This window comes from Procambarus clarkii, chromosome 15 (genome assembly GCF_040958095.1).
Source record: "Procambarus clarkii isolate CNS0578487 chromosome 15, FALCON_Pclarkii_2.0, whole genome shotgun sequence".
NCBI lineage: Eukaryota > Metazoa > Arthropoda > Malacostraca > Decapoda > Cambaridae > Procambarus > Procambarus clarkii.
In genome coordinates this window covers 15,988,022-15,999,014 of record NC_091164.1, presented here as the reverse complement: position 1 = coordinate 15,999,014, position 10,993 = coordinate 15,988,022, and the positions used below count along the sequence as shown (strand labels likewise).

General features: G+C 38.9%; 1 long non-coding RNA gene across 1 annotated transcript in view; it reads right to left on the bottom strand.

Annotated features, from left to right (window-relative positions):
* Window positions 1–3,616, bottom strand: part of LOC138365103 (uncharacterized) — a 5,640-nt gene extending 2,024 nt beyond the window's left edge. Inside the window, exons 1-2 of the long non-coding RNA XR_011228644.1 lie at window positions 3,535–3,616; window positions 425–531 (exon numbers count right to left, since the gene is read on the bottom strand). This is a non-coding gene — a long non-coding RNA (uncharacterized lncRNA). The remainder of the gene's footprint in view (window positions 1–424; window positions 532–3,534) is intronic.
* Window positions 3,617–10,993: the final 7,377 nt, after the last annotated feature.

Genomic DNA, 10,993 nt, shown 5'->3' with positions numbered 1-10,993 from the left:
TAGATCTCGTAATAATTTTGCAAAAATAATGGCATTTACTATTTTTAAAAGATTATTAGCAAATTTACAGAAATGGTGCATTCGGAAGACAAAACCAATTTTTCACTTTTGACAATTGAGCACCTGCTACATCCAGATTCTAGGGAGGAAAGGAAGGACGATCTTACTGGATCCCATAGCCTCTCCGAGGCACAAACCAGGCTTTTACATAACCCCCCCCCTGCACCCGAGCTTTTTAAAATAGTAAATGCCATTATTTTTGCAAAATTATTACGAGATCTATTATACTAATAACGGTAAATAAATAATAAATAGTAAATAAATCAAAATCAGTTACATTATTTTATCTTATTCATAGCATAAATGTTCTCGAAGATTACTAAAAAGAAATTGAATTAGACTACAGCAAATTGGCAAACTTTACCTTGTATCTGTTTCCACCGAGTTTGTTTGGGGCGTTCTTCAACATATCAGCAATACTTGTCTCAACATCTCTTTCAGTTGCATTAGTGTGGGTGTTGATACAGGCTTCTGGAAAGTTATAAGAATTAATTAATATATATAATTATAATTCTTTTTGTCAGGAGACAAGAAGCCACAGAGTAATAACATTGTTGGCTTTTATTTAGGTGTTCCCCTGTTCTCCAGTCTTCCTCCGTCCCCTCGTCCCCTTTGTCCTCCCCAGCATTCTCCATTCCCCTGTCCCCTCGTCCTCCCCACCATTACCCTCTCCTCTGTTCCCTCGTCTTCCCCACCATCCCCCCTGTCGTCCTCCCCACCATTCTAAACTACCTCATCCCATGCATTCCATGATGGTCTGATGCTTCCATCTGAAAATTGGGAACATCAAAAGATCTGACTTTCCCAATTTTCTGATGGGAACATCAAATGATCTGATATTCCCATCACTGAAAAATAAGAACAGCTAAAAAAATGAAATGAAAAAAATAAAAAAATAAACTATACTCATGAAATGAACAGTATGGTAAACAACACAGCTCAATTTCAATGCAATGTCACACAAAATTATTAAATCGAAATGAAAATAAATTGAAATCTATGAAAATTCAAATTATCAATACAATCGGAAATATTGAAATAATATCGCAACATAATATAGTGTGGGTTGCTCTTACGTGCAACAGACGGTGCTGTTTTTCAAAAAAGGCATGGTTTTACCTGTCACAAGTGTGGCATCTATACTTATACTCACGAAATGAACGGTATGGTAAACAACATAGCTCAATTGCAATGCAATGTCACAATAACATTTAATAACAATAATAACAATAACATTTAAATATACTTTAAGATATAATCTAGAAGAAAATAAGAACATTGAAACGGTTCATGAACTCGATTTCAATAAAGGACACTATGGGGAACTTTGAAAAACAGTTAATGAGTATAATTAGACAGACTTGTTGCTAGGCAGAGGAGTAAATAATGAGATATATGGCAAATTTTGCAAAATATACGGCACACAAACATTCATACCCAAACAAAGCAAAATGCTAGGTAAGAACAAAGCAGTTGGCCCGTAGGGGAAAGGAGATACCCACAAGACTGGAATACAAGTCATTAACAAGCACACAAGTACTACACTACACAACAACCGCACTACTACCAGAACTGGACGAATCACTACCAAAACAACACATTGCACATCACTACCAAAACAACACAACACAACACAAGCATTGGCAAAGAATTATAGACCAGTTGCACTAACATCCCACATAATAAAATTATTTGAGAGTGATCAGGAGTCAGATTACTAGTTTTATAGAGACCAATGACCTCCACAATCCAGGCCAACAAGGATTTAGAGCAGTTTCTATGATCGAGCCACTGAGATCTATAAAGAATTCTGATCAAGAAAGAGATCTAGGGGTGGTTTTAGATAGAAAACTATAACCTGAGGATCATATTAAGAACATTCTGCGAGGGGCCTATGCTACACTTTTTAACTTTAGAATTGCTTTTAAATACATAGGTCAAAAAGTTTTAAAAGTTTTAAAAGTTTTTTAAACCTCTCGTGTATCATGAGTGTGTTAAAGCATCAGATGGTGCATTCAGATGATGAATATTACCTAGTTCCTTCATCTGGGAAGAATGAACACATATTGGTGCATTCGGATGATAAAAACTAACTACTGTAGTTTAATTGATCAACAGACTGTATATCATATGCAGACTGTATGTGGATCTGCGGGCCACTCCAAACAACAGCCTGGTGGACCAAGCTCCACCAGGGCTAAAGCACAAAGTGATATAGATGTGATAGAGAAACTAGGTCAAATGGAGGAGTAGGTCTGTATATTAAACAGCACCTGACGTGCACAGAGCTACTAAACTCAATGTGGTGGTAGAGTGGGGGGGGGGGGGGAAACATTGCAGAAAAAAACAAAAATACAATTTGGTCAACAAAACAGCATTGTTTAAAATAGAAGACATGGGTTGTCATTTTGGGGGTAAGGTAGGTTACATTGAGTTAATTAGTTAGTACTTAGTTTTTATCTTAAACTGGTTGGGAGAGGTACAGTGTTGCTGTGCTGGTGAAAGAACACCTAAAGGTAAATTAAATAATGATTGCGAATCCACAAGAAGTTGACATAATATCGCTAGAGATCTGCAATCAGGATGATAAACTTTCCTTAAAGAATTTGACAAACACTTGCTGATAGGACATGAAGTAAATGAAATGTATGTCAAGTTTTGTGAAATATATGATAAAAGCACAACAAAATTTGTACCAAAGGAGAGATGCAGAACTAGGAAAAGGGGTTTGTTCAACAGAAATTGCGAGAGGGCCTGAGACCCAAACACACACAAATGGAATCAATATATAGCAAGAGGCCAAACCCCCAAACATACAAGCGATGCAAAGATGCGAGAAACAGCAGCAGCATTAAGGAGAGGGACTTAAGGACCATAAATAAAGTGTGAAAATAAACTCGAGTAAATTTTTTTAACTACTCTCGACAGTGAAGAAAAACAAATATTCAGACGATTTGTGTTAGAATCATTAATCTTACACTTTCGGTCATATTCAACAACACAAATACATACACACACATTCCTGTTGCTGTAGCAAGTGAAGAATTACACACACAGATCACAATAACGTGATGCATCAAATGAACAAATCCACAAGGGCCGTGACGAGGATTCGAACCTGCGTCCGGGAGCATCCCAGACACTGCCTTAATCGACTGAGCTACAACAGGGTAAAAGGGTTGAAACCAAAGTTCTACTGAACTTACTGGATCCCATAGCCTCTCCGAGGCACAAACCAGGCTTTTACACAACCCCCCCCCCTGCACCCGAGCTATGTCAACAGGCCGTTCTCCCTCTTCGCCCTTCCGAATGCACCATATCAGTAAATTTTTTAATAATCTTTTAAAAATAGTAAATGCCACTATTTTTGCAAAATTATTACGAGATCTATTATTCTATAGAATAATGCATATAAATGCATATATGCATATAAATACAAAACATAAATACAAAAGTAAATGTAAATAATTTTACCTTGCACCTAGATCTACCAAGCCTGTATGGCGCGCGTTTCAGTACTTCGGAAATCTAGAACTATCTTGAATCTCTAATCTGCAATGAAACAATACATATTATTGCACTTACCAAAACATGGATGAATGTAGAAAATACAGAACTATTAGCTGAATATCAAATAAATGGATTTAATCTATTTCACACAGATAGATATATTACACCGTGTATATTAGGTAATACCTAACATACACGCCTCCACACACACTACATTTGAAATGTAGTCTCAAAAAGACTACATTTCAACAGCAAAGATTACTCCATAAAAAAATAATTAAATTATTGACCAACATGAGAGAGGGTTAGCCAACATGAGGGTTGTGTTGATTGCCTGAAAATATTTAAATTGTGTAATGTATTGAATGGCATTTTTCAAGTTACAACATTTTTTAAATTACTGAACTAGGTTCTAGGCTTTGCTAGGCTTAATTCAATTATTACAGATAAGCCTAACCTAGCCTAGAACCCAGTGGGTTTTCTTCCTATTGGGGAGTGTTGTACATGCCTCGCCTCCACATACACACTAGCACAGCCAGGCCTCGCCTCCACATACACACTAGCACAGCCAGGCCTCGCCTCCACATACACCAGCACTGCCAGGCCTCGCCTCCACATACACACTAGCACAGCCAGGCCTCGCCTCCACATACACACTAGCACAGCCAGGCCTCGCCTCCACATACACCAGCACTGCCAGGCCTCGCCTCCACATACACACTAGCACAGCCAGGCCTCGCCTCCACATACACACTAGCACAGCCAGGCCTCGCCTCCACATACACCAGCACTGCCAGGCCTCGCCTCCACATACTCACCAGCACAGCCAGGCCTCGCCTCCACATACACCAGCACTGCCAGGCCTCGCCTCGCCTCCACATACACCAGCACTGCCAGGCCTCGCCTCCACATTTAAACCAACCAAGCCCACAAATACGTTAACATGGACCAGCATTACACCGTCTAACATACTCTGTCAGATGTAACAACTAAATTTGTGAATTCAAGACCAAATCTATTGTATAACACAGTGTTAGTACGAGAAAAACATTACTTACATTCGAAGCCGTGTTTTAAAATGGCGGCGGTCTTGTACTGACGCTCCAAACTGTGTGTTCGTTTGCGTATGATGAACGTGTGACAATTTACTACAACAATTATTTAATTATTCTTATTCTTTATTTTAATATTTTTAGGGTACATGAAATTTCAAACTTATTTGCACACAATAATATAATTGCATTGTCATAACCTTTATATATTACGGAAAATACGATGACATGAACGAAGTCAAAGTGAAGTTGAAGTCAAAGTCATTCGCCGAACGTATTAGTCATTTTTTTTCTCCCAAACGATAGGGGTAACAAATCCACAGAGAATATAAATGTACAGTAAAGTCAATTTTATTCAGGAAAGTACATACATAGTTGATTTACAAACATAATGTTGGATTTATAGATAGAGCTAGTGCATACAATACCTAAAGCCACTATAGTAGGCCAATAGCATTTCAGGCAACCGGGCAGTATATATGGACCCCTTACTCAAATCTCTGAATATGTTAGATATTAAGTCCCTGCACATACTCTCATGTGTATTTTATATATATAAAACGCTGCACTGTAATGTCAATCCTGACCTTAAAAGCTTCCTAGAAGGTTGTAACAGATCCCATGAGCACCACACCATAAGAACATAAGAACATAAGAACAAAGGTAACTGCAGAAGGCCTATTGGCCCATACGAGGCAGCTCCTATTCTATAACCACCCAATCCCACTCATATACTTGTCCAACCCGTGCTTGAAACAATCGAGGGACCCCACCTCCACAATGTTACGCGGCAATTGGTTCCACAAATCAACAACCCTGTTACTGAACCAGTATTTACCCAAGTCTTTCCTAAATCTAAACTTATCCAATTTATATCCATTGTTTCGTGTTCTGTCCTGTGTTGATACTTTTAATACCCTATTAATATCCCCCCGGTTATGTCCATTCATCCACTTGTAAACCTCTATCATGTCACCCCTAACTCTTCGCCTTTCCAGTGAATGCAACTTAAGCTTTGTTAATCTTTCTTCATATGAAAGATTTCTAATTTGGGGAATTAACTTAGTCATCCTACGCTGGACACGTTCAAGTGAATTTATATCCATTCTATAATATGGCGACCAAAACTGAACTGCATAATCTAAATGGGGCCTAACTAGAGCAAGATATAGCTTGAGAACCACACCAGGTGTCTTGTTACTAATGCTGCGATTAATAAATCCAAGTGTCCGATTTGCCTTATTACGAACATTTATGCATTGATCCTTTTGTTTTAAATTCTTACTAATCATAACTCCCAGATCCCTTTCGCAATCCGACTTCGCAATCACAACACCATCTAGCTCGTATCTTGTAACTCTATCATCATTACCTAACCTCAGAACTTTACATTTATCAGCATTAAACTGCATCTGCCAATCCTTTGACCATTTCAAAACCCTATCTAGATCAACTTGAAGTGATAGTGAGTCCTCCTCCGAATTAATTTCGGAGGAGGACAACAAATACCTATTTGATATTCCAAGAGTACGACTTAGTCAAACTAGAAATGCTTTACAAATCAAGAGACCTCGAATGTGGAATGACCTTCCCAATTATGTTAAAAACTGTACCTCTCCCAACCAGTTTAAGATAAATAAAGATAAATTTATAAGTTAAGAAAAATTCCACAAATCAACAACCCTGTTACTGACCCTGTATTTACCCAAGTCTTTCCTAAATCTAAACTTATCCAATTTATACCCATTGTTTCGTGTTCTATCTTGTGTTGACAATTTTAATACCCTATTAATATCCCCTTTGTTATATCTATTCAGGAAATTGTGGTTGATCTCGAACCCATTGATAATGTGACGACTTATACAGAATTTTGTAACTATATCATCAAGATTGTAACCAGCTTAGCTAAATGTAGTGTGGGGTTCAGTCCCTAAGCCCATATATGTGCCTCTCTAACCATTTAGGTTACAGGGCAAAAACATAAAAACAAAGGTAACTGCAGAAGGCCTATTGGCCCATACCAGGCAGCTCCTATCTATAACAGATAAACACTAAGTACTACCTAATTAACTCAATGTAACCTACCAACCTAACCCCCAAAATGTCAATCCATATCTTTTATTTTAAACAATGCTGTTTTGTTGACCAAATTGTATTTTTACTCTTTTTCTGTCATGTTTCTCCCACCCCTGTTTTTTCCCTTTTTTCTTATTTTTTCTCAACATAATTCATACTTTAATTATGCGGATCAGGACATCACCTGATCAAACACATAAAACATCGTTTGACCACCATCAAACACACACATTTCGTGTGTGTTTGACGCTCACTGATATGTACCAGCGTTGTTTTATATATGGTGCTATTCTATCTTACGCTTTGTTGCTCTTTTTTACCTACGGGCTCATAGAACATTCTATTGCGAAAACATTGGCACAAAAATGAATGACGTACATACAATAATAATGTCAGGACAGTGATATAATTATAAACTTTCAAAGCACTGTATCGCCCATGTGTCGTCTTGTCACCAATACTGGGTAACAGTTCCGCCACTTCCCACACTCTTGCGGGTGGGCAGCGACCATTATTCTACGTTTATATTCATATCACCGTGTTGGGAATTTCATTGCGAGTACATTGATACCAAAATTAACGCTGTAGGACAAGTGTGGAAGTGATAACAATCCCAAGAGTAAAAACATTTTGTTGCTCTTGGGCACTCACGGCGAGTCATCTACGTAGGTATTTATTGGGTGCTGGTATTCATATAACTTTTGGTGACCGTTTTTGCTGATTTTCTTCTAGAGAATGTTATTGCGAACACGTTGGTACCAAAATGAAATACATAGCTCGAGAACTAAGGTCAGGAGAGTAAAAAGAGTATACACATTTTTGTTTTGACGCTTAATTAAGGTTATTGTGAGTACTCATCGCCTGCCTAGAAACTGGAACTAGTAATTCCATCTATCATACATATCATACAAGAGGAGCCACACATCTATGGATCATCCAATAAAATCAGCAGACTTCTAGATGTTACTACTGCTCGGCTTAGACTCGGTTACAAGTATCTCTGGGAATTCTCATTATCTGCTGATGTAGACCTGACCAAATGTAAACTGTGTCAACAAAATTATTCGCACACCCTCCGTCACTATGTGATGGAGTGCGAAAAGATACATGAATTTAGAGACAATTCTATAACCAATGTTCCAGCGATGTGTCAATATTTCATTCAAAATGATCTGCTACCAGAAATTTTAGCCAAATATCCCCAGTTTGCTAACTGTAGATAACAACTAAGTGATTGTAACCTATCCACCGCTGCCCACTGGATGGGGGACGGTGTGCAGGACAAACATATAAATTTTGATACTAGCTCTCCACATATGTCAGTTGCTTAATTTAGAACCTGTACTTGAGGTCGATCTCGAACCCATTGTTGATGTGATGACTTATATTGAATTTTGTAACTAGCTCATCAAGATTGTAACTTGCTTAGCTAAATGAATTGTGGGGTTCAGTCCCTGAGCCCATTATGTGCCTCTGTAACCCTTTCCACAACCGCCCACAAGATGGGTATGGGGTGCATAATGGGGTGGGGTGTCTTGGCCAAACGTGCCACATCAAAACCACAAGTTGACATTGAATGTGAATTAACAATGAGACAAGTAAGATTTATACTAATACATTTATACTAACTCTGTTGAGCGTTGACCATTTATACATCAAATCTGTTGATGTGAGCACTTTAGTTTAGTCTGCCGTTTAAAGAAAAAAAGAGCATATCAATGGTATATCACAGAAAACGAATTTATCATAAACTCATGTATTTGTCTTATCATATTGAACTGCATTCATATTTTTAATATATAACAATATGAATATACAAATTTCTGTAAATCCCCTACCTTGTTGGAATCTGTGGAAATGAATGAGCAAATGTGCTGGCTGAAGGCGCTGAAGGAAACCACATTGGTTTCATTTTGGATACAAATGTCCATGGAAATTCAAAATGGTAACTAATTATATAGTTGAACCTGCAGAGACGAGTTTAAGAATCTGTGTTGAGAGTGATGGACACAGCCTTCACAATTATACTTCAGAGAATGTAAACATCTAAGAGTCATTAGAAATATGTGTAGAATAATAAACCCTACATTGTTTGAGTTAGGGAAAACACCATTTGTGATATATAGATACTATAGCTGTTCCTAAAGATTCACCCTTTTTTGCACCAGCAAGATAACATATAAGATTTTAAGAGTTGACGAATGTTAATATTCTTGTTTGATAAACTGTGAACTTGAGACATAGTTAATAAGAACATATTAACACAACAAAATGTTTTCAGAATCCTTAACACCACTTTCCAACAACTTATATAATTTATATAAATTATTTTAGAGAATAATACATAAATTATATATTTAAACATGATATAGTGTTTAGTGGAATGTATAAGGAGTCAAATTGTGTTAAAAAGAGCAATTTTTAGAAAATTTGGAAAAATACTTTTTTCTGTTCAAATTATAACTAAATGGATTATAAAGGTTTCACTCAGCCAATATATATCATTCACAATTTATTAATGAATTTTACAAAAAAACACCATAAATTTTATATTTAAACATGTAAAAACTATTTGTTTTACATTTGGAAGAAAATAATTGTAGAAAAACAATTTATAATTAAACCTTTGTGTTTGGATTTTTTGAGTAAAAGTTTCTCAAAGGCTTTCCTGCACCATTCTCAATGCAAATCATTCCCACACCTATGGCAAGAGATAGGCGAACGTTGTGTAGATGATTTGTGTTTGCTGGGTTCTGGGGTGTGAGTTTTCAGTTGCATATTGTCCTGGGGACCATTCAGGCTTGTTCGCATTTGTGTTCCTCACGTGTGCCCCAAAGAATGAGGTGATTTGGTAAAATGCTATGCCCAAGATTACTATCCGAGTGCCGGCGGTGGGGTGGTTCAAATAGCCTCGGCTATCACCTCATTTTGTCCGGTCGTGATGGTCAAGTGGATTAAGGCGTCTTGTACATACCAGTTGCGTGGCATCTGGGAGTATGGGTTCGAGTCACTTCTGGGGTGTGAGTTTTCAGTTGCATATTGTCCTGGGGACCATTCAGGCTTGTTCGCATTTGTGTTCCTCACGTGTGCCCCAAAGAATGAGGTGATTTGGTAAAATGCTATGCCCAAGATTACTATCCGAGTGCCGGCGGTGGGGTGGTTCAAATAGCCTCGGCTATCACCTCATTTTGTCCGGTCGTGATGGTCAAGTGGATTAAGGCGTCTTGTACATACCAGTTGCGTGGCATCTGGGAGTATGGGTTCGAGTCACTTCTGGGGTGTGAGTTTTCAGTTGCATATTGTCCTGGGGACCATTCAGGCTTGTTCGCATTTGTGTTCCTCACGTGTGCCCCAAAGAATGAGGTGATTTGGTAAAATGCTATGCCCAAGATTACTATCCGAGTGCCGGCGGTGGGGTGGTTCAAATAGCCTCGGCTATCACCTCATTTTGTCCGGTCGTGATGGTCAAGTGGATTAAGGCGTCTTGTACATACCAGTTGCGTGGCATCTGGGAGTATGGGTTCGAGTCACTTCTGGGGTGTGAGTTTTCAGTTGCATATTGTCCTGGGGACCATTCAGGCTTGTTCGCATTTGTGTTCCTCACGTGTGCCCCAAAGAATGAGGTGATTTGGTAAAATGCTATGCCCAAGATTACTATCCGAGTGCCGGCGGTGGGGTGGTTCAAATAGCCTCGGCTATCACCTCATTTTGTCCGGTCGTGATGGTCAAGTGGATTAAGGCGTCTTGTACATACCAGTTGCGTGGCATCTGGGAGTATGGGTTCGAGTCACTTCTGGGGTGTGAGTTTTCAGTTGCATATTGTCCTGGGGACCATTCAGGCTTGTTCGCATTTGTGTTCCTCACGTGTGCCCCAAAGAATGAGGTGATTTGGTAAAATGCTATGCCCAAGATTACTATCCGAGTGCCGGCGGTGGGGTGGTTCAAATAGCCTCGGCTATCACCTCATTTTGTCCGGTCGTGATGGTCAAGTGGATTAAGGCGTCTTGTACATACCAGTTGCGTGGCATCTGGGAGTATGGGTTCGAGTCACTTCTGGGGTGTGAGTTTTCAGTTGCATATTGTCCTGGGGACCATTCAGGCTTGTTCGCATTTGTGTTCCTCACGTGTGCCCCAAAGAATGAGGTGATTTGGTAAAATGCTATGCCCAAGATTACTATCCGAGTGCCGGCGGTGGGGTGGTTCAAATAGCCTCGGCTATCACCTCATTTTGTCCGGTCGTGATGGTCAAGTGGATTAAGGCGTCTTGTACATACCAGTTGCGTGGCATCTGGGAG